Source organism: Equus przewalskii, chromosome 11 (assembly GCF_037783145.1).
Source record: "Equus przewalskii isolate Varuska chromosome 11, EquPr2, whole genome shotgun sequence".
Lineage (NCBI taxonomy): Eukaryota > Metazoa > Chordata > Mammalia > Perissodactyla > Equidae > Equus > Equus przewalskii.
In genome coordinates, this window is record NC_091841.1 from 33,433,477 (window position 1) to 33,456,200 (window position 22,724).

General features: G+C 47.7%; 2 long non-coding RNA genes across 2 annotated transcripts; one reads left to right on the top strand and one right to left on the bottom strand.

The window, feature by feature from the left end:
• The first annotated feature begins 736 nt into the window (after nucleotides 1-736).
• LOC139074414 (uncharacterized) lies at nucleotides 737-16,897 on the top strand. Its single transcript, XR_011524012.1, has 2 exons — nucleotides 737-884; nucleotides 14,909-16,897. It is a non-coding gene; the product is annotated as an uncharacterized lncRNA (long non-coding RNA).
• Nucleotides 11,587-20,588, bottom strand: LOC139074415 (uncharacterized). Its single transcript, XR_011524013.1, has 3 exons — nucleotides 20,394-20,588; nucleotides 16,165-16,307; nucleotides 11,587-15,076 (listed from the first exon to the last, which is right to left on the bottom strand). It is a non-coding gene; the product is annotated as an uncharacterized lncRNA (long non-coding RNA).
• Nucleotides 20,589-22,724: the final 2,136 nt, after the last annotated feature.

Consider the following 22,724-nt stretch of genomic DNA (forward strand, 5'->3'; position numbering starts at 1 on the left):
CGCCCGGGACGTGGGGGACACCTGCAGTTATGTTGGTGTGGCTTTGGGAAAGTTCGTGTACAAATGCAACCACGTGACCCCCTTCCCTAGAGCGACCCCCAGGGAGCCGTGCCCCGCCCTGTCCTGCTCTTGGCGTGTGCAAAGCCCTTGTTGGTAGTGAGATGCAGGTGGCCCCCCTCCCAGGAAGTCCCCCAACCCAGAATTTGTGAAAAGGACTCAGGTTCCTCTGCCAGCCATTCCCAGGGCTTCCCCCTCGTGAGCCCTCCGTCCTGTACCCAGGGGCTGAGAGCTCTGGGCAAGAGCGTGCGGGTGCACGTGTGTGAGCACTGAGTGTGTGTGTGCAGAGTGTGTGTCATCGCCTCACTGTGTCTCCACACGGGGAAAACCCGGGAGGTTCTCGATCCACGCATTGGGGGTTGCATGCCAGCTCCTGCTGCAAAAGTGACAAAACGTGACCTCAGGGTCCCTGCGGGCTGCTGTGAAGCTGCTGGTAGAGGCGTCGGAACCTCTGGACCAAGCTGAGAAGTTCTGGTGGGCTCTGCGGACCCAGCAGGAAGCCCGTCCTGTGTGTGCGTGTGCACGCGGGCGTGTGTCCGTGAACACACCTGCCGCACGTGGTTAGGGAACTGCCTGTCCTCGTCCTTCTGAACCTGCGGAGCCTCCCAAGCGGGAATCCCCAGGGAGGGCGCTCCAGTCTGCTTACTTCAGTTCCGTTTACGACAGTTCCGTTTACGACAGTTCCGTTTACGGCAGCGCGCAGGCTGGCTGCCTGGGCGGAGCTGTGGGACCGCGAGAACCCCGGCGCCTCCTCCCTCAGCAGCAGCGCTCCGGCCTCCCTGGGGCGAGGGCAGGGCGCCCGGGGTCCCTGGGCCGAGGCCCGCGCGGTAAGCCGGCCTGTGGCGTCCTCGGCGGGCTGGGGGCCCGTCGGGTCCTCTGCCGCGTGGACGCCGGGCCCAGTGGGGTCCGTGTGGCGGTGGGGTGGGGCCCGCAGGGGTCGCGGCTGCTGGGCGCCCCGGTCGGCCCCGCACCCTGTGCCTCTGTCCCGCTCACGCCTCCCGGGGTGCCGGGCGGAGGCCGCTGCCCGCCCCTAGCTGACCCCTCCGCCCCCGCCCCCTCCCCCGCCCGACCCCACCTGCCACCACGAGGGCTCTGATGGCCGGTGGGGACACCCGGCACGTGAGCACCACCCGGGTCCTCCACCCGCGGGGCTGGGGGGTCTGTCCATGTCCCCACCGGCCCGGGAGGGCCTCCGATGCTCCGGGCCCGCCCCTCGGGGGACCTCGGGAGCCCACACTGCCCCTGGCCCAGGCCTGTGGACTCCTAGCTGGTCAGCTCCTGGGCTGGCCCTGGAGCCACCAAGGCCCCCCCAGAGCAGAAGGTCTGTGAGGGGACACGGGCTGCCTTCTGCTGTGCTGCCCGGGGGTCCTGGGTGCTGTAGGGTGGTCGCGTGCTCCCCCAGGGCTCTGGGCTGTTTCCGGGTCCCCTCACGAGGGCTGTGAGCTCCGTTCCTTACCGAGTGTGGTGTCCCGTTGGCGTGAGCTGCGTCCCGGCCCATCGTGGTGACTGTCACCTCTGCTCTTCGGCTGCTCCCTTCTGGGTCGGGCAGGCCCAGCACAGGCTGGGTGACCTGGGGAAGGGGTCGGGGGGCGTGGCCTGTGGCCTGGTCAGGAAGAAAGGTCAGGTCCAGCCGGCTTCCTCATCTGCTCCCAGCTCTGCACCTGTGAGGTGCGGGTCGGGTGACCGGGGGCAGGCGAGGGTGCAGCTGGGCCCGCCACTCCTCCAGCTGCGCCCAGAGCCCCTGGTTTAGGCAGAGCAGCCCCAGGTTTGCTCTTTGACATGTTTCCATGATGTTCTCTTTGGAAACAGACTATTGGCCTAAAAATAATGTGACAACCACTGTCAGGTGGTCCCTGAGGCTGCTGCCCCCCACCCCCACTAGAGGAAACAGTGGGTTCTGCCCCCAGGTGCCCAGCAGGAGCAGGTCCCACAATGCTGTGTGTGAGTGATGGAGCCTTCCCTAAGCAGTGGCCCGGAGCAGTTGGGTGGGGACTGGGGAGGGCTGCTCCTCTCTCAGGAGACCCTGTCTGCCCCACACTGTCCCCTCATCTCCCTTTCTTGGGGGAACCTTCACTGGTGTCTTAAGTCGGAAATGAGTCCAACATCATTTGTGCTAGAATCTGCTCTTGACCAGCTCTGAAGACCCCCCAGGACAGAGAGAGGCCCCTCCGTGCTCCCTCAGGCTTGTGACCCTGCAGAGTGATGGGGGGCCTCGACTTTCCCATCTGCGAATGGGCACTTCCTCTCTCCATCCTGAACATTTCCTTCCATGGGCCCTGCAGAGGCCATGCCTCCCTCTCCCCAGGTCCACCTGTCCAGGGGCCCCTACCAGGACACAGGACCCCCTTTACACATGAGCAGAATGAAGGAATTTTCCAGAGCCAAGGATAAATACTGTCCTCAGATCTGAAGTGCTTGCTGTCTCATAGACAGAACACGTCTGGAAGTCAATTCAACGTTTTGCTCCAGGATGTGGAAAAGTGGAAAGAGAATCACTCCCACCCTAACAATGAGAAAAATCCAGATGAGCAAAACCCCACAACTTTCTTCTAATCCATCCAAGGCTGAGGCTGCAGGGCAACCAGGTTGCCTGAAATACAAGGACCCCCACTCCCCAGGAGAGGGACTTGTGTGCCATGTCACCTGAGCAGAACCCAGGGGGCGAGCAGAGAAATGAGCTGAAATGGAATGGACTGCTGAGGGCTGGGTGTGGCCCACAGCAAGAGGAGAGGAAGTTATTCAGGCAGAAGGAATATGACCCCAGACAAAAACTTGGATCTAAACAAAGAAATAAGGGCCTCTGAAAATGGTGAAAATGAAGGCAACTGTGAGACACCAGGTTTTTAGTCATTTTAGAAGTTAATCACATGAGGAAAAATCCTAACAGTGTGTCATGGGATTCTAACACGTTGGAGGCAAAATGCCAGGTTGGGAAGGAGGAACTGGGGGAGCCCAGCCGTGATGTTCTCACACGATAAGTGAAATACTGTCTTATTTGAAAGTCTGTTATGATAAGTTACAGAAATATATTTTAAGCCATAGAGCCACTCCTAAAACCTTTTTAAAAGAGGCATAATTAATAAGCCAGTGGTGCAGAGAGAATAGTAAAAGGTATTCATTTAAACAAAAAAGGCAGAAAAAGAGGAAAATAGACTGTAGAACAAATATAAAACAGCAAGATGGTAGATAAAAATCCAACTATGTCAATAATTACGTTAAACATACGTGGTATAAATACTTCAATTAAAAGATGGAGATAATCAGTGTGGATAAAAAAGCAAGACAACTTGTATGCTGTGTACAAGAGGCTCACTTTAAATATTAAGACATATACAGGTTAAAAAGAAAGGGATGGAGGGGCTGGCCCCGTGGCCAAGTGGTTAAGTTTGTGCGCTCCGCTGCAGGCGGCCCAGTGTTTCGTTGGTTCGAATCCTGGGCATGGACATGGCGCTGCTCATCAAGCCACGCTGAGGTGGCGTCCCACATGCCACAACTCGAAGGGCCCACAATGAAGAAAATACAACTATGTACTGGGGGGCTTTGGGGAGAAAAAGGAAAAAATAAAATCTTTAAAAAAAAAAAAGAGATGGAGAAAGATTTACCATGCCAACAGAAATCAAGAGAAAGCTGGAGTGGCTAGGTTAACATGAGACAAATTAGATTTCAGAGCAAGGAATATTGCCAGAGACAAAGAGGGATGTTACAGAATGATAAAGGTGTCAACTCAAGAAGAAAGAAGGACAATCCTAAATGTGTGTGCACCTAACAAAAGAGATACAAAATCCAGGAAGCAAACACTGATGGAAATGAAAGGAGAAATACATAAATCCAAATATTGTTGGAAACTTCAACACCTTTCTCTGAGTAACCAACAGAATAAGAAAGGAGAAAAATCAGTAAGGACCTAGAAGACGTAAAACAAATGCTATAACTTGATCTGATTGGCATAGAGTGTCCCACCTGACAACAGCAGAATGTCACGTTCTTTTCAAGTGCATGTGGAACATTCACAAAGATGGGCCATATTCTGGTCACGAACCAAAACTCAGCACATTTAAAAAGGTAAAAGTCATACAAAGTGTGTTAGGCAACCGCAATGGAATTCAACTAAATAGCAACAACAGAGAGATATCTGGAAAATTCCAAATAGTTGGAATTAAGACACCCACTTCATGAATCACAGAGGATGCCATAAGAGAAATTGAGAAGTATTTTTAATGGAATAAAGTGAATAAAAATAGAATGAAAATGAAAACAGAGCATCGCAAAAATCGTGAAATGCAGCTAAAGCATTTCTCAGATGCACATTTATGAATTTTATTTTTATATTGGGAAAAAAAGTTCTCAAATCAATGATCTAAACTACATTAATAAGTAAAAGAAGAGAAAACAAAACTCAAAGCAAACAGAAAGAAGCAAATAATAAAGAGCATCAATAAATAAAATTTAAAATAAAAGATGCAACCACAACAAAATCCCAATAGATATAATTGATGAAACAAAACGTGGCTCTCTGAAGAGATTAAAAATAAAGTTGAGAGACCTGGGGCCAGCCGGGTGGTGTAGCGGTTAAGTTCACCTGCTCTGCTTCAGCGCCTGGGGTCTGTGGGTTCAGATCCTGGGTGTGGCCCCGCACACCACTCATCAAGCTGTGCTGTGGAGGCGTCCCACATAGAAAGTAGAGGAAGATTGGTACAGATGTTAGCTCAGGGGCAATCTTCCCTCAAAAGAACAAAAACAAAACAAAAAATTGACCAACCTCCATCAAGGCCGATGATGAAAAAAGGGCAAAGACGTTAGTGATTAATATCAGGATGAAAAAAGACACAAGTATGAATCCTACAGATGTTATAAAGATAGTAAGGGAATATTCTGAACAACTTTATGCCAGGAAATTCAATAACTTAGATGAGGTAGACGAATTTTTTGAAGGAAACACATTAGCAAAACTTGGTCAAAAGAAATTGAAAACTCAAACAGCCTGTATCGACTCTAGAAACTTAATCCATAATTTAAAAGCCTTCCCAAAAGAAGACTGCAGGCAAATGGCTTTGCTGGTGAGTTCTATCCAACATTTAAAAAAGAGGTAATACCAGTGTTACATAAATTCTTTCAGAAGATAAATGAGGAGAGAACCGTTAACTGCTTTTATGGGGCTTGTATTTGTCCTGATCCCTGAAGCAAAGACATGACAAGATCAACTCCTGTCATGAAAATAGATGCAAAAATCCATAACGAAAATTAGCAAGTCATATCCAGCAATGTCTACACAGGCTGATACGTCATGACCAAGTAAGGTTGAACCTAAGAATACAAGGTTGGTTTAACATATGAAAATCGATCAATGTAATTTACCTTATTTGTGAAATAAAGGATAAAAACAAATGATCATATTGTATGCAGAAAAAAAATCTGAAAAAAATCATAGCTCTTTAGTGGTAAAAACTCTCAGGAAGCTAGGAATAAAAGAGAACATCTTTAACCTGAGCAGGGACATTTCCAAAACCCTGAAGCTAGCATCACACTCGGTGGTAGAAAGCTGTTCCAAGATCAGGAAGGGGAGTAGGATGTCTGCCCTCAGCTCTTCTATTTAGCGGGTGGTAGGGGACCTCGCCAGTGCAGTAGGGCAAGCCAAAGAAAGGAAAGACGTTCAGGCTGGAAAGATGCAGCTGTCTGCATTTGCAGATGGTATATTTCTGTGTGCAGATCCCTAAGGAACCTACAAAGTAACTACTAGAAAGAATAAGTGAATTTATCAATATTGTGGGATATAAGGTCAATATGCAAAGATACACTGGCATTTGTATAGTGAAATTAACGACAAGCACTCCATTTACCATAGTAACATATGAAATACTTATGAAGAAGTTGAACAAAAGTTGTACAAGATGGATACACCAAAAACCTCAAATATTACAAAGCAAAATTTAAAGGCTGGAGTAAATGGAGCCCTATCCATGTTCACGGTTGGGGAGATTTAATATTGGTAACGTGGCTGTTCTCCCCAAATGGATTCATTGAAAGAGTCAATGCAACACCCATCAAATTCTTTTCTTTTTTTTTTTTTACTATCTTAGCCATTTTTTAAAAATTTGAGATCCTAATAGTTTACATGATTGTGAAATTTCACTTGTAATTAATTCTTGTCTGTCACCTCATAGGTGCTCCCCTCCACCCTCTGTGCCCACCTCCCACCCCATTCCCCTGGTAACCACTGAACTGTTTTCTTTGTCCATGTTCTTAATTTTATTCCACACATGAGTGAAATCATCTTGTCTTTGTCTTTCTCAGTCTGGCTTATTTCACTAAGTGTAATTTCCTCCAGGGCTTTCCATGTTTTTGCAAATGGGATGAATTTGTCTTTTTTTATGGCTGAGTAGTATTCCATCGTATACATATACCACATCTTCTTTATCCAATCATTGGTCGATGGGCACTTGAATAGTTTCCATGTCTTGGCTATTGTGAATAGTGCTGCAGTGAACATAGGGGTGCATATGTTACTTTGGATTGTTGATTTCAAGTTGTTTGGGTAGATACCCAGTAGGGGGATAGCTGGGTCATATGGTATTTGTATTTTTAGTTTTTTGAAGACTCTCCATACTGTTTTCCATAGTGGCTGCACCAGTTTTCATTCCACCAGCAGTGTGTGAGGGTTCCCTTCTCTCCACACCTTCTCCAACATTTGTTATTTTTAGTCTTGTGATTATAACCATTTTAACTGGTGTAAGATGGCATCTTAGTGTAGTTTTGATTTGCATTTCCCTGATGATTACTGACATTGAAGATGTTTTCCTATGTTTATTGGCCACCTGCATATCTTTGGAAAAATGTTCATATCCTCTGCCCATTATTTAATTGGGCCGTTTGCTTTTTTGTTGTTCAGTTGTGTGAGTTCCTTATATATTATGGAGATTAACCCCTTATCGGATTTATGATTTGCAAAAGTTTTCTCTCAGGGTTAGGGTTGGTGGGTTGTCTTTTGGTTTTGATCCTAGTTTCCTTAGCCTTGCAGAAGCTCTTTAGTCTGATGAACTCCCACTTGTTTATTCTTTCTTTTGTTTCTCTTGTCTGAGAAGACATGGTATTCAAAAAGAACCTTTTAAGTTGGATGTCAAAGAGTGTTTTACCTATATTATCTTCCAGAAGTTTTATGATTTCAGGACTTATCTTCAAGTCTTTGATCCATTTTGAGTTTATTGTTGTGTATGGCATGAGATAATGGTCTACTTTCATTCTTTTGCAGGTGGCTGTCCAGTTTCCCAAGACCATTTGTTGAAGTGACTGTCTTTTCTCCATTGTATGTTCTTGGCACCTTCGTGGAAGATTAGCTGTCCATAGATGTGCGGTTTTATTTCTGGGCTTTCAGTTCTGTTCCATTGATCTGTGTGCCTATTTTTGTGCCAGTACCATGCTGTTTTGATCACGATGGGTTTGTAGTACATTTTGAAGTCAGGGAGTGTGATGCCTCCAGTTTTGTTCTTTCTTCTCAGTATGGCTTTAGCAATTCTTTGGTTGCCCTCTATGAATTTTAGGATTCTTTGCTCTATTTCCTTGAAGAAGTCATTGGGATTCTGATTGGGGTTGCATTGAATCTGTAGATTGCTTTGGGTTTTATGGACTTTTTAACTATGTTTATTCTTCCAATCCATGCGCATAGAATCTCTTTCCATCTCTTTATGCCATTATCTATTTCTTTCAATAATGTCTTATAGTTTTCATTGTATAAGTCCTTTGCCTCCTTAGTTAAATTTATTCCTAGGTACTTTATTCTTCTTTTTGAAATTGTAAATGGAATTGTATTATTGAGTTCTCTTTCTGTTAGTTCGTTATTAGAGTACAGAAATGCAACTGATTTTTATAAGTTGATTTTGTACCCTGCAATGTTACTGTAGTTAATTATTTCTAATAGTTTTCTGATGGATTCTTTAGAGTTTTCTATATATAAAATCATGTCATCTGCAAACAGTGAGTTTCATGTCTTCACTCCTTATTTGGATTCCTTTTATTCCTTTCTGTTGCCTAATTGCTCTGGCCAAAACCTCTAGTACCATGTTGAATAAGAGTGCTGATAGTGGGCATCCTTGTCTTCTTCCTGTTCTCAGAGGGATGGCTTTCAGCTTTTCCCCACTGAGTATGATGTTGGCTGTGGGTTTGTCATATATGGTCTTTATGATGTTGAGGTAGTTTCCTTTTATCTCCATTTTGTTAAGGGTTTTTATCATAAATAGCTGTTGGATCTTGTCAAATGCTTTCTCTGCATCTATTGAGATGATCATGTGGTTTTAGTTCTCATTTTGTGAATGCGGTGTGTCACATTGACTGATTTGTGGATGTTGAACCATCCCTTTATCCCTGAAATAATTCCCACTTGATCATGATGTATGATCTTTTTGATGTATTGCTGAATTCGGGATGCCAATATTTTGTTGAGGATTTTTGCATCTGTGTTCATCAGCAATATTGGCCTGTAGTTTTCCTTTTTTGTGTTGTCCTTGTCAGGCTTTGATATCAGAGTGATGGTGGCCTCGTAGAATGTGTTAGGAAGCATTGCATCTTCCCTAGTTTTTTGGAATAGCTTGAGAACGATAGGTATTGAATCTTCTCTGAACGTTTGGTAGAATTCCCCAGGGAAGCTGTCTGGTCCTGGGCTTTTCTTCTTTGGGAGGCTCTTGATTACTGTTTCAATCTCTTTACTTGTGATTGGTGTATTCGGATTCTCTATTTCTTTTTGATTCAGCTTTGTGAGCTTGTAAGAGTCTAAGAATTTATCCACTTCCTCTAGATTGTCCATTTTGTTGGCATATAGTTTTTCATAGTATTCTTGTATAATGTGTTCCATTTCTGTGGTATCCGTTATTTGTCCTCTTTCATCTCTAATTTTATTTATCTGAGCTTCTCTCTTGTATTCTTGGTAAGACTGGTTAGGGTTTTGTCAATTTTATTTATCTTCCCAAAGAACCAGCTCTTTGTTTCATTGATCCTTTTTACTTCCTTTTTTTTGTTTCAAGTGTATTAATTTCTGCTCTGATTTTTATTATTTCTCTCCTTCTGCTGACTTTGGGTTTTGTTTGTTCCTCTTTTTCTAATTCCACTAGGTGTATTTTGAGACTGATTATTTGGGTTTTATCTTGTTTGTTAAGGTCAGCCTGCATTGCGATGAGTTTCCCTTAATACGGCTTTTGCTGCATCCCATATGAGTTGGTGTGCTATGTTTTCATTTTCATTTGTCTCCAGGTATTTTTTGATTTCTCCTTTAATTTCTTCAGTGATCCATTGCTTGTTCAATAGCATGTTGTGTAGTCTCCACATCTTTGTCCTTTTCTCAGCTTTTTCTTGTAATTAATCTCTATCTTTATAGTATTGTGATTGGAAAAGATGCCTGTTATTATTTCAATCTTCTTAAATTTATTGAGGCTTGTCTTGTTTCCAGACATATGGTCTATCCTTGAGAATGTTTGGTGTGCACTTGAGAAAAATGTGTATTCTGCCGATTTTGGATGGAGTGTTGTATATACATCTATTAAGTCCATCTGGTCTAGCTTTTCATTTAATTCCACTGTTTCCTTGGTGATTTTCTGTCTGGATGATGTATTCATTGATGAGAGTGGAATGGTGAGGTCCCGTACTATTATTGTGTTATTATGAATGTCTTCTTTTAGGTTTGTTAATAGTTGCTTTATGTACTTTGGTGCTCCTGTGTTGGTTGCATAGGTATTTATAAGTGCTATTTCTTCTTGATGGAATGTCCCTTTGATCAGTATACACTGCCCGCTTTGTCTCTCTTTACCTGTCTTATCTTGAAGTCTATTTTGTCTGATATAAGTATCGTGACACCTACTTTCTTTTGTTTTCCATTAGCTTGGAGTATCCTCTTCCATTCTTCTCTCTGAGCCTGTGTTTGTCATTGGAGCTGCAATGTGTTTCCTGGAGGCAGCATATTGTTGGGTCTTGTTCCTTAATGCATCTCGCCACTCTGTGTCTTTTTATTGGAGAATTCCATCCATTTACATTTAGGGTGATTATTGATATATGAGGGCTTAATGCTGCCATTTTATCACTCGTTTTCCGGTTCTCCTGCATTTCCTTTGTTTCTCGTCCAGTGTATTTTGGTCTATCAATTGAGTTATGCAGTTTCTCATGTTGTGTTTCTTTGTTTTCTCCTTATTTATTATTTGTGTGTATTCTGCTTTTTTGTTTAGGGGTTACCCTGAGGGTTGTATCCAAGATCTCGTGGATAAGATAGTCCCTTTTCTGATGGCCCCTAGTTCCTTAGAGTAAACCGATTCAGTACCTTTCCTCTTCCCCTCCTAAGTTGTTTTTCTCACATCTTATTCCATCTTGTATTACGAGTTTCTGGTTAAAATGACAAGTTTATCTTTGTTTTTGAGCACCAATCAAATTCTTAATACGCCTTTTTGAAGGATTTGACAAGCTTTTTTAAAAAATCATATGAAAAGGCAAATGATCTAATATAGACAAAACAATTTAGGAACAAAGACAAAGTTGGAGGGCTAACGTTACCTGATTTCAGGGAAATGTTATATAGACACAGTTTTATATTATTTATTATTTATGTTATCTATATTATGTTGATTATTTATACTATTATAAAGAGACAGTATGTATCTATAATTAATAGTGTACTATTGGCATAAAGATAGACATATAGGTCAATGTGACGGAAGAGAGAGTCCAGGAAAAGATCAATACTTTTACGGTGAATTGATTTTCAACCAAGGTGCCAAGGTAATTAATAAGATATGGTAGTCTTTTAACAAATAATCCCAGAATGGCTGTCTATCTGTATGGAAAAGAAATGAACCCAGCCCTGAGCTAACACGACACACACAAATCATCCTTTTACATGCAAAAGCTAAAACTATTAAAGTTCTAGAAGAAAATATTTATGACATTAGGATAGGTGAAGATTTCTAAAGTAGTCACAAAAAGCACGAATTATAAAAGAAAAAACCCAATAAAATCAACTTCACTAAGATTAAAAACTTTTGCTCTTTGAAAGACATAGTTACCAAAATGGTAAGCCACAGTTTGAGAGGAAATTTTGCAAAACACATATCTGAAAAGGAGCTTATGTCCAGAATATAAAATAAAGAACTCTAACAACTCAATAAGAATAAGGTAAGCAACTCAATTAAAAATGGGCAAAGGATTTATAGGATCCTTCAGAAAACATGGTATATGATTGAGCAGCAAGCATACAGAAGGATGTTCAACATTACTAGTCATCAAATAATTGCACAAACTACAAAGATATGCTGGGATGCACACATTGCCAATACCAAGTGTTGGCAAGAATGTGGGGCAAGTAGAGCTCTCCTACATTGCTGGAGAGAATGAGAAATCATGCAGCCAGGTTGGAAAACAAGATCTTACAAAGTTAAATATGTATGCACTCTATGACCCAACAGATCCTCTTTTGGGGGTTTACCTGAGGCAGGGGCACCATCTGGCCACATAAAGACATGTGTGTGGACGTTCAAAGCATTATTCAAAATTTCTGAAACTAGAACCAAGTTAAATGTTTATGCACTGGCAAATGGATAGACAAATTGAAACATATCCACACAGTGAAATACTGTTCTCTGATGAAAATGAACAATACTGATAGATGCAGCACAGATGCATCTCAAAAACACTGTGTTAACTGAACACAGTCAGACCTAAAACACAGCATGAGTCCATACTGGAAGTTCTGACAATGACAAAACGGGGAAAAGAAAGCAGATCAGGGGTTTCCTGGGACCAGGGATGGGGGAAGGAACCAGCTGCAAAATGTCACAAACAAGCTTTTGAGTTTCTCTGTCTTGACTGTGGTGGTGGCTCCATGATGGCATACAATTACTAAACTTTAACTGACTGTGCCCTTAAAATGATGCATTTTATTCCATGGAAATAATACTTTGATTAAAGAAAATGAACCTAGTGATGGTTGCTTAAAAAAACAGCGTTTATTTAGCTCCTTATTCCACAGTTTGCAGTCTGGGCTGGCTTGTCCTGTGTCTGCTGTCTGTCATTTGGTGGTCTGCTGGGCTGGCCTTGTCTGGAACAGCTTGGGTCATTGACGTCTCTCTTGGCCAGTCCTCTCCTTCTCCCGAAGAAGAGAACTGTATGCAAGTCAGCCACATTGTTTTCAAGAGGATAAGCTCCAGTGCACAGGCACTTTTCATGCCTCCATTTGTGTCCCATTTGCTGCTGTTCCAGTGGCCATAATGAGCCACGTACATGGCCAAGCCCAGATCAGTGAGGACAGGGCACAGGGGGTGTGGACAATGGGGGCTCTGACCACATTATGTTACAGACAACCCCAGATGGCAAAAACACAGGAAACTTAGCCATCTCATTTCTGAAACTAGAAGAACTGTGACACCCATATCAGCCACAAACAGCTCGAGGAAAGAACGTGGGAGAGAAATCCCATCACTAACACAGATGCAGACAGCTGAGGAGAACGTCAGCACAGCGAGTTCAGAAGTGGGCATCAGAAGCCATTGTGGGGCGAGCGCTTTTCTCTTTCCAGTGGAGCCGGTCCCCTTAGCACAATGCTCCTGCCCCTCCACCCTTCACTTGCTCCATCTCAGGGAGTGTGCCATGACTTAAAGGATCCGCCAAATCTGGAAAAGGAACAGGGCTTGTGTATCCCAGCTCTTCTCCCTTCCTCCAGGGCTGAGCTAACCTCCACCATCCCTGTCCTCTTTTTCTCCAGGAGGGGCGCTTGTCCAGCCCCAGCACTGCCGGCGACTGGAGGACTGTCTGTTTAATTCTTGGGGTCAGAGTGAGGAAGCTTCCTTACCCACAAACATAATGCATGGCCTCCAGCCTAGAATTTATAATTTGCAAGACCAGGCTTGGCCCTGCATGTGTCAATGCCGTTTGCTTATTTTTCAGTTGGTTCAAGCAGTGGGATGGGGAGCTGGTGCTGGGTATGAAGCCCCCACCACCACCCTGAGACCCCAACAATCATACACAACCAGGTCTGTCCAGGAATTCAAAGATGGTTCAACAACAGAAAGTCCACTTGTGTATCAGTCAGGACAGCTTTGCTGTGTTGCAGTAACAAAGCTCCCAGATCTTGGTGGCTTGTGACACAAAGGTTTCTGTCTCATTCATGCTTCATCTTTGTTACTGGTTGGCTGGTGCCCTGCTCCACATGTCAGTCCAGGACCCAGGGTGATGGAGCAGCTATCATCTTGAAGATCACATTTGTCATGTGGAGGGTCCTGCCTGGTGTCTAAATCTTCTGAATAAATGGTGACCTGGCCCCTCACAGCCACAGGGGCCGGGATGTGCCATATCACTATGTGAACAGGGTGGGAAGCTGGCAATACTGATTTCCACATCGACAGATTTAAGGAGAAAAACTTTGTGATCTTAATAGATGCAGAAAAAGCATCTGATAAGTCACAGCTTGTCTTGATTTTTTTTGTTGAGGTGATCATAGTTCATGACATTGTGAAATATCAGTCGTACATTATTATTTGTCAGTCATCTTATAGGTGCGCCCCTACACCCTTTGTGCCCACCCCTTACCCCACATGCCCCCGGTAACCACTAACCTGTTCTGTTTGTCCATGTGTTTGTTTATCTTTCACACATGAGTGGAATCACATAGTTTGTCTTTCTCTATCTGGCTTATTTCACTTCACATAATACCTTCAAGGTCCATCCATGTTGTTGTGAATGGGATGATTTTGTCATTTTTTATGGCTGAGTTGTATTCCATTGTATATACACCATATCTTCTTTATCCAATCATCAGTGGATGGGCACTTAGTTTGCTTCCATGTCTTGGCTATTGTGAATAGTGCTGCCTTGAACATAGGGATGCATGGGTCTCTCTGAATTGTTGATTTCAAATTCTTTGGATAGCTGCCCAGTAGTGGGATGGCTGGATCATAGGGTAGTTCTATTTTTAATTTTTTTGAGAAATCTCCATAGTGTTTTCCATGGTGGCTGCACGAGTTTGCATTCCCACCAGCAGTGTATGAGGGTTCCTTTTTGTCCCCAACCTCTCCAACATTTGTTATTTTTTGTCTTGGTGATCATAGCCATTCTGCTGGGTGTAAGGAGATGTCTTAGTGTAGTGGTGTTATGGGCTTCTGCAGCAGCCCAGAGCTTGTTTTCCCAGACTCGCAGCTGTGCCTCCGTGTGGTCCAGCTGGATCTCACTTGCTCCCTTGGGGCCACTGTGGGCCCATGGATTTTCCCACTGGACCAAGGAGCAATCACTCTGGGGCTCTGCATTGTCGCCGCCTACTCGGTCAGTCCTGCTGGATCTCACTTGTCCCCTCGAGGCCGCAGCAGAGCTATGTGCATCTAATGCTGCAGTGGTTAGCTTCCCAGCTCTGCTGCATCGGCTCCTAGGTCGCTGGGCCTTTGTGCTTGGTGGGCGGGGCCTCCCTACCGAGTCCTAGCCCAAGTCACTCCCTGGGGCCTCAGTGGGACTGTGGATGTTGTCTCTGGTCCACAGAGCAATCACTGGAGGCTTAGGGCTGCGCTCACCTGTTTCCTCAGTCGTGCTAATCCACACAACCACCCATGGGGCCGCGGCAGTGCTATGAGTGCTTCAGGCAGGTGAGAGTCGCTCGTGGGTAGTGGGCTGTCTGGGTGCCGGAGAGTTCTCACCTATCTCCACCTCCTCCCCGGGGGTGGTCCATCCACCTTCTCATGTGTAGCAATGCGGTTCTCTCACGTGTCCTCAGGTGCTGTCTGAGTACCCTCCGTTGATCAGTTAATGTCCATTTAGTTGTAGTTTGAAGAGGGAGACACAAAGAAAACCGCTTACTCTGCCATGTTGTTGACGTCACTCCCCTTGATTTTTTTTTTTACAGCAAACTAATTCCAGAAGGAAATGTTCTTAGCATGTTAAGGGGTAGCTGTCAAAAAATTGCAGCAAACCTCAGACTGAGTGCCAGGACTCTAGAATCACTCCCACCAAAGTCAGGGAGGACAGAGGCGGTCTGCTGCCATGGCTTCCAGACCTCGGGGCGCTGGAGCTTCTGCCAAAGCAATAGCGCAAGAAAAAGGAAAAGTAAACAGCAGGACGGGAAACAGAGGAAACTGTCCTGATTGAACGAGGAGACTATTATCAAGATGGAAAAGCCAAGAGAATATATGGCTCTGTTATTTGGACCAATTAGAGAGTTCAGCACCCCTGCTGAATACAAGGTTAATGAAAACACACACACAAAACCAAGCACTTATTTACACCAGTAAAAACGAAGTAGAGAATATAATGGGAAATTATCTCATTAACAGCAGCCATACAATTATGTAGATTCCGAAGAATAAATCAAACAGAACATGTCTCAGGCCATTCTGAGAAATCATTAGATGTTTCTGAAGGGCAGAAAGGAAGCTCGTACTAAATAGAGGGGTGGATGAGCATGCTCATGAATGGGGAGATTCAACTGGGGAAATAAGGTCGGTTCTCTGCAAGTAGCAGTAAATCCATTGAGATGCCTTTCACAATCCCAGTAGAATTTTTAAGGACTTGGCAGGCTGCTCCAGCAGCCCACGTGAAGGGCAATGAGCCAGAAGAAACTCAAGCATTTCAAAGAAGCACAAGGTGGGGAGGCGGGTCTCACCAGCCCTCACGACCAGTAAGGTGGCATGGACCTGGTGCAGGGATGGGCCAGGGGACAGGTGGAACAGACCCCACGCTCTGATAAATGCTTCGATGGGAAGGTCCTCCCCATCCACAGGGCGGGTGGACCTTCAGTCAATGGTGCTGGGACAGTGGTTCTCCAGGTGGACAAAATCACATTAGGTCTCCACTTCACACCCCATCTAAAATAAGGTCCCAAGTGGAGTAAATAGCTAGACGTGGAAAGCAAAACCTTTAAACCTTCTGGAAAAGGGCTGGCCCGTTGTTGAGTGGTTAAGTTCGCACACTCTGCTTCAGCGGCCCAGGGTTTTGCTGGTTTGGATCCTGGGTGTGGACATGCCACTGCTCATCAAGCCATGCTGTGGCAGCGTCTCACATAGCAGAACTAGAGGGACTTACAACTAGACTATACAGCAATGTCCTGGGAGGCTTTGGGGAGAAGAAGATTTAAAAAAAAAATAAAATTGTCACAGGTGTTACCTGAAGGTCAATCTTGAACTTCTGGGAGAAAATAAAGGCATAATGTTTATCACCTCAGGATGGGGAAGGATTTCTTAACCAAGTCACTGAAATCACAAGCCGTCAAAGATGCAGATATTTGACTCCGTCACAATTTAACAATCCTGTTGGAAAAAAGTGCAACAAAGTAAAAATACAGGCTGAAGAGCAGAAGAAGAGAATTTCCATGCCTGTGACTGGGAGGGACCAGAGATCTGGGGAATGCCCACACCAGCCAACGTAAGGGGGGCGAGGGGTCTGAGTAGGCGTGTTGCAGGGCGGGAAGGGTGAAAGACAAAATAAGCCACAAGCAAAAAGCTTGAGACCACTGGGATCCAGGGGGTTGCAAGTGGAACCGACCAGGGGACCCCATGTGTTGGTCCCAGATCTGTACCAATGCCCAGCTCTGGCAGGTGTGTGGAGCAGCAGGTGTGTGCACAGACCCACCCTGATGAGAGCGAGAAACCGAAGACAGCCTACCTGCCCATGGACAGGGAGACGGGCTAAACCTGGGCACGTTCATTCCCTTGAATGTAACAGAGCAGTTAAATTAGCATTGTGTGCACCGACATGGATGAACTGAAAATTCAATATTGAGCCAAATGCAGATTTATGCACACACTGATTCCGTTTCTATGAATTTTGCATATGATGGATAATATATTACACATACACCTCAAACGTAAAATTATAAAAACCTTTGAGAACCATGGAATTCAGGCTTGCTGTCGTCCCTGGGGTAGGAGGGGAGGAGGGTCTGGGCAGGGCACCCCGATTCTATCTATAAGACTTTGTTCCCTGCTGGGCAATATCTCAAACAGATATGGCTACTTGGTAATGTTAGCTACAGCTGGGCGGTGGGTACCTGGTATCTATTTATCATTCTCTCTTCTTTACAGTGTGTTTGAAATCATTCCCAAGCAAAGAGCTGGGAGCGGGTGAGAGTGGGCTGGGCCATCCAGTGCGGGATCCTGGGGCCGCAAGGTGATGGGCCACAGAGAACATGCCCCAGGGGAAGCGTCAGGACTCAGGCCGCTGTGGGCAGGTGGCAGTGGGGGGCTGTGGACTCTCCCAACTGTCCCAGCATGGCCCTGAGCCCTCCTCTCCGCTGTCCAGCTGGGCAAGGCCCAGACAGTCTGCTGTGTACATTGTGGTCAGTCCCTCCATGGCCTCAGCTGGCCAGGCCGACACCGGTGACCACACACCGGTGACCAGAGGCCAGAACAGGGTCCCACGGCTGTGACTGGCTCTAAGAATCTCACGTACCAGCCCGACTCTCAGGGAGAAACTCCCCTAATATTTGCTAATGGCGTCAAATCAAATCGCATCTGTTCAGGATTTTGGTGGCCACTCCCTGCGCTCCACCTGCCTGCCGGGTCCCTGAAGGGAATGAGGGATATTCTCCCTTGTGGAGTGAGTTGGAGTCGATTTCTCCACTTTGGTTCCTGTAGACTGTTGTGGGCTGAACTGTGTCCCCATCAAATTCACATGTTGGGGTCCTGACCCCCAGCGCCTCAGAATGAGACTGTGTTTGGAGATAAATAAGGTCTTCAAAGAGGTGATAAAGGTAGAGTGAGGTCACTAGGGTGGGCCTGATCCAATCTGACTGGGGTCCTTATAAGAGGAGGAGCTCAGGACACGGACACCCACAGAGGGACGACCATGTGAGGACACAGGGAGAAGACGTGTCTAATGCCAAGGAGAGAGGCCAGACGAGGAACCAGCCCTGCGACACCTGGATCTCGGACGTCCAGCCTCCAGGACTGGGAGACAATCAACGTCTGCGTTTGAGCCGCCCCGTGTGTGGGACTTTGTGACTCAGCCCGAGGCACTCACACAGTCAACCCTGAGGCTACACAGGGAGGGTCAGAAGGGAAGCTCAGCAAGGGCCGTGGGGTTTCAGGCCATTGCCCATTGGCATTCCCCCTGACAAATAAGTGGCAATCCTTTGTGAACATAGATGCAAAATTCTAAGCAAACTTTTAGCAAATTGAATCCAACAACATATGAAGATCATGACTGGATGGGATTTATTCCAGGAATGTGGGGTGGTTTTAACATTTCAAATCAGTCTAATTCACAACATGACCAGGCTACAGAAGAGAAACCACACGATCATCTCAACAGAAGCAGGAAAAGCATTTCACAAAATCCAACACCCTTTCCCGGTAAAACTCTGAGCAAACTAAGAATGCGAGAGAACTTCCTCCACCACCCAAGGGCGTCTACGAGAGCCTCGGGCTGATGGACGCTGAGGGACTCAGTGCCTTTCTGCGACGCACCTGCTTTCAGGCGTCTGTTTATCAAAACTGATCAAACTGGCACTTAACACGTGCAGTTTACTGACTATCGATTACATTTCAGTCGAGCTGTTTTAAAATATTTCAGATTGGAGCTTTTAGACAAAACCTTGTCCTGCATTCTCCAGACCAGTAAATCATAAGTGTTTTCCTTGTTGCAACACAAAATCGTAGCCATAACTTATAACTGCTGTATGCTATTCAAGATTGTTTTAGCAATGAGAGGTTTGAATCAATCATAAACATACATTCAAGCCCAAACGAGAGCAATGGTAAAAGGTGACGCGTGGCTGTGGAGGTCTCGGGGGCGGGTTGAAGAGGTGGAGCCTGGGGATTTCAGGGCAGTGGAATCGTGTGATACTGTGATGGTGGACTCGTGACAGTGTGCGTTTGTTAAAACCCGTAGAACTTTCTGGCACAAAGGGCGAATCTTAATATGTGCAAAATAAGAGTCAATTAAGAGGTTGCGGTGTCCCAGCACGGTTGGCAGAAACATGACAAAACAATCGAACTGTGTTACTAATGTGTGAAACAACCTCACAGAGCGGCTGGGGGAGAGGGGCCGCCTCTGTTCTGGGGGCACCACACGGGGAAGGAAGAAGAGTTTCCTCCCCTGGGGGCGATGACATGACCCAGGAACCTCTGACTTTCTGTTACTCATATTGAGTTTCTGCAAAGAGCCACAGTAAGCTCTCTGTGAAAAATGGCCACAACATTGTCAAGTGGTGGGCAGCGGGGGCTCGGGGCAGAGAGGACTCACCGGGACCATTGGCCAGCTCTGCCACGAGTTCAAGGAGCTCTTTCACCCTCTCTGATCCTTAGTTTCCTCAGCTCTAGAATGGAAGAATGTGAGTGCCTGCCTCCCAGGGCTGAGGAGGGCTTTAGTGAAGTGGGGTGATTGAGCACTTGGCCATCAACTGCACGCGATGAGCCATTGTGAGGTGGGAGCTGTGTGGACTGCTGCAGAAGGCGCACCCCACCACCCCGAGAGATTTCATTTGTTTGTATACTCACTCCCCCATCCATCCATTCAGCCAACCACCAATGCATCTACCCACGCACCCGCCCATCCACCCATGCACCCACCCATCCACCCATCCATCCATCCATCCATCTTCTAACTATTCACGCATCCATTATCATCCATCCATCCATCCAAATAGACATACATATGTTCTTCTGTCCATGCACCCATCCTTCTATCATCCACTCACGAACTGATCCACCCATCCATCATCCACCCATCTACCTATCCATCATCCCTCAATCCATCATCTACCAATCTATCCATCCCCCTATCCTCCCTCCCTCCCTTCTCCATCCCCCCACCCATTCACCCACCCAGAGGCAAAGTTATGAGCACATCTGCTGTGAAGCTGGCCCACAGAGCAGCCCATGTAGGCTGCCCTCAAGATGCTCGCAGTAGGAAGGCCAACAGTGGTGACACAGTCTGGCCAGCATGGTGAGGACAATGGTCAGGTTAAGGGCGTGACACCAGGGCCAGGTCTGGAGGTGGGGTGACGATATGAAGAGGCCTGGTCTCCTGAAGTGCAGTGAGGAGCCTGGCCCAGCGCCCGCTTGTCCAGGGGCCCAGGCAGAGGAGCCCGGCCTGCTGACTCGGCTCTCCCCCCACTCACCCAGAACAAATACCTCTGTCTGCTCAGCCACCTACCCTTCCCACAAGGACAGGGAAGGAGTCAAGGGTCCACTCGTAACCCTTGCAGGCCAGGGGGAGGTGATTTGGGGCCCGGGCCTGCACACCCCCAGGCCTCTCAGAACCTTGGAAGGGGCAGGAAGTGGGCCTGCAGCCACGTCTGCGTCTCCCTTTCTGACATCTCAGGGAGGACACTGGCGGGGGGAGGGGGGCATGGCTGGTTCCATTTGCCCGCCTTCAAGTCCCCAGATGCTCACCTGCCAGGGACTCTGTCCCCGTGGCTGGCCGAGGCTAGGGTCTCCCTCAGGATCTGGAGGGACTAGGAGCCCATGGCTTCTCTGGGCGCACCCTCCCTCTGCCCACCGAGGCCAGGTCGGAGGCTTGGAGCTGCCGTTGGGCCCAGGGTCTGAGAAGAGTCTACACACGTAGAGACTCTTGCTCTTTTTCCCCTCCCATTCCTTCTCGTCCCCTCCACCCCTCCTCCTCCACTCCTCCTTTCCTCCTCCCCTTCCTCCCTCTTCCTCCTCCTCTCGTGACTCTTGTCCAGACTGCCCTCTCCCATTCCTGATGACTCAGGGTTTGTGGACAGCTGCAGTGGAACAGTCATTTTAGGCTGAGTTTTGTGACGTGTTTGTGGCCTCCTCCCTGTGGTCAAGGTTGTAAACTCGTGTGGTCCGTGACAACAGTGTCTTGTCAGGGTAAATACTGGTGGGTGTGGGGCCTGGAGGGGAGGCCCGGGGTGCCCAGGGCCCTGTGCATATGGGCAGTCAGCCCCTCCCCTGCAGCCTCCAGGGGGACCCTGTCCTCATCACCCTGAGGCATCACGTCCTTGTTGCAGAGAGAGACACCACTGGGCAGTTTCCACAACTCCCTCCCTGTGGGGTGGAGGGGAGAACGGCTCCAGCTACAAGGAGGGCAGGTGCGCAGGGCGGACAGGCCTTCCCCGCCTCTGTGCGGGTTAAAGGTGACGGGTGGATGTGTACGTGGGTCAAGTGTCCACAGGCCTATTCAGGGAATTTCCAGTTTATTTCTGTCCAGCGTGTGGCGGGGCCTGTGCCCCACTGACTCACCGGCAAGGGGCACCCTAGAGACCCCTTTTGGGGTGAGAAGTCCAGCGGCTCTGAGGACGGACCAGCCATCTGATAGTGGAGTGGAGCCTGAGAAAGGGGTCCCACATTCTCTGCTGAGGGCTGTGGGGCTACTGCTGTCACTGTGGCCTGACGGAGCCCTCACCACCACCTTCCGTCTGCTCCCTCCCACCCGATGTTGGGTGGACTGACCTTGCTGCCCACCGGAGCCTCCACCTGAGACACTGTGATGAAGGGGTGTTAGAGTCAGACCTGTGGACCTCGGGTCACCACCACTGCCTCACCCAGAGGGGCAATAGGGCTGACCTTCTCAGACCCCAGGAGGACGTCAGGCTCTCAGACCCAGGAAGGACCCAGGTTCTCAATGCCAGGGGAGGTCCCACCTTCTCAATGCCAGAGGAGATCCCATCTTCTTGATCCCAGGGGAGATCCCACCTTCTCTATCCCAGGGGAGATCCCACCTCCTCAGCCCCAGAGGAGATCCCACTCCCTCAGTCCCAGAGGAGATCCCACCTTCGCTGTCCCAGGGAGATCCCACCTTCTCAATCCCAGGGGAGATCCCACCTTCCCTATCTCAGGTGAGATCCCACCTTGTCTATCCCAGGGGAGATCCCATCTCCTCTATCCCAGGGAGATCTCACCTTCCCATCCATGGGAGATCCCACCTTCTCTATCCCAGAGAGATTGCACCTTCCCATCCCAGGGAGGACTCCATCTTCTCAATCCCACAGAAGACCCCCACCTCTCGGACCCAGGGTTGGAGAGGCTGTGCTGAGCGTCCTGGGTGCCCAGATTCCTCTGATCCCCCCAGGTCAGAGAGAGCCTGGCATGGAAAATCTCTGCCCCTTGGTGCCCTGGACGGGGCCCTTTCCTGAGTTTCCCCAGGGCTCAGTGCCAGCCTGTGGAGGCCCCACGGCGAAGTGGTGTAAGGGCCTGCTGGCCTTTTGGCTTTGGTTTCCTAATCCTTGCTCCTCCTGGCTTGGGCCACATGCTTGGCATCCCTCATGTGCCCAGGTCCCTGGGTCCCTGGAGGAAGGACGGTCCCTGGCCTGGGGCTGGTGGCACAGCAGCACAGGACGAGGGGTTCATCCTGGGAGCGATGGGATCAGGGCCCTCGGTCCTGGTCATCCTCTCAGACCCTGGGGGACTTCCCCCAAGATGTCCTTGCCCTGCTGGGAACTGCTTGGAACTGTCAGGCGGCGTGAGAGTCCTCTTGGCCCTGGGCGCTGTCACTGTGGCATGGAAGGCCTGTCAGCAGAGGCTCAGGCACAGCGCTCAGGGAAGGCCCGGGAGGTGCCAGGCCAGGGCTCAGATCCCAGCTCACACTTACTTCTGGTCGCTGCTTCTGCATCCCATGCCCCCCATCCCCTGGGCATCCCCATTGTCCAAGGTCTCAATAACTGTGGAGATGAATCCCTTCCTACTCACCCCTGCCCCTGCAACTTGGGGACCACTGGATTGGAATTCGAGGCTTCCCCCACCATCTGAGCTTGCTGTCCA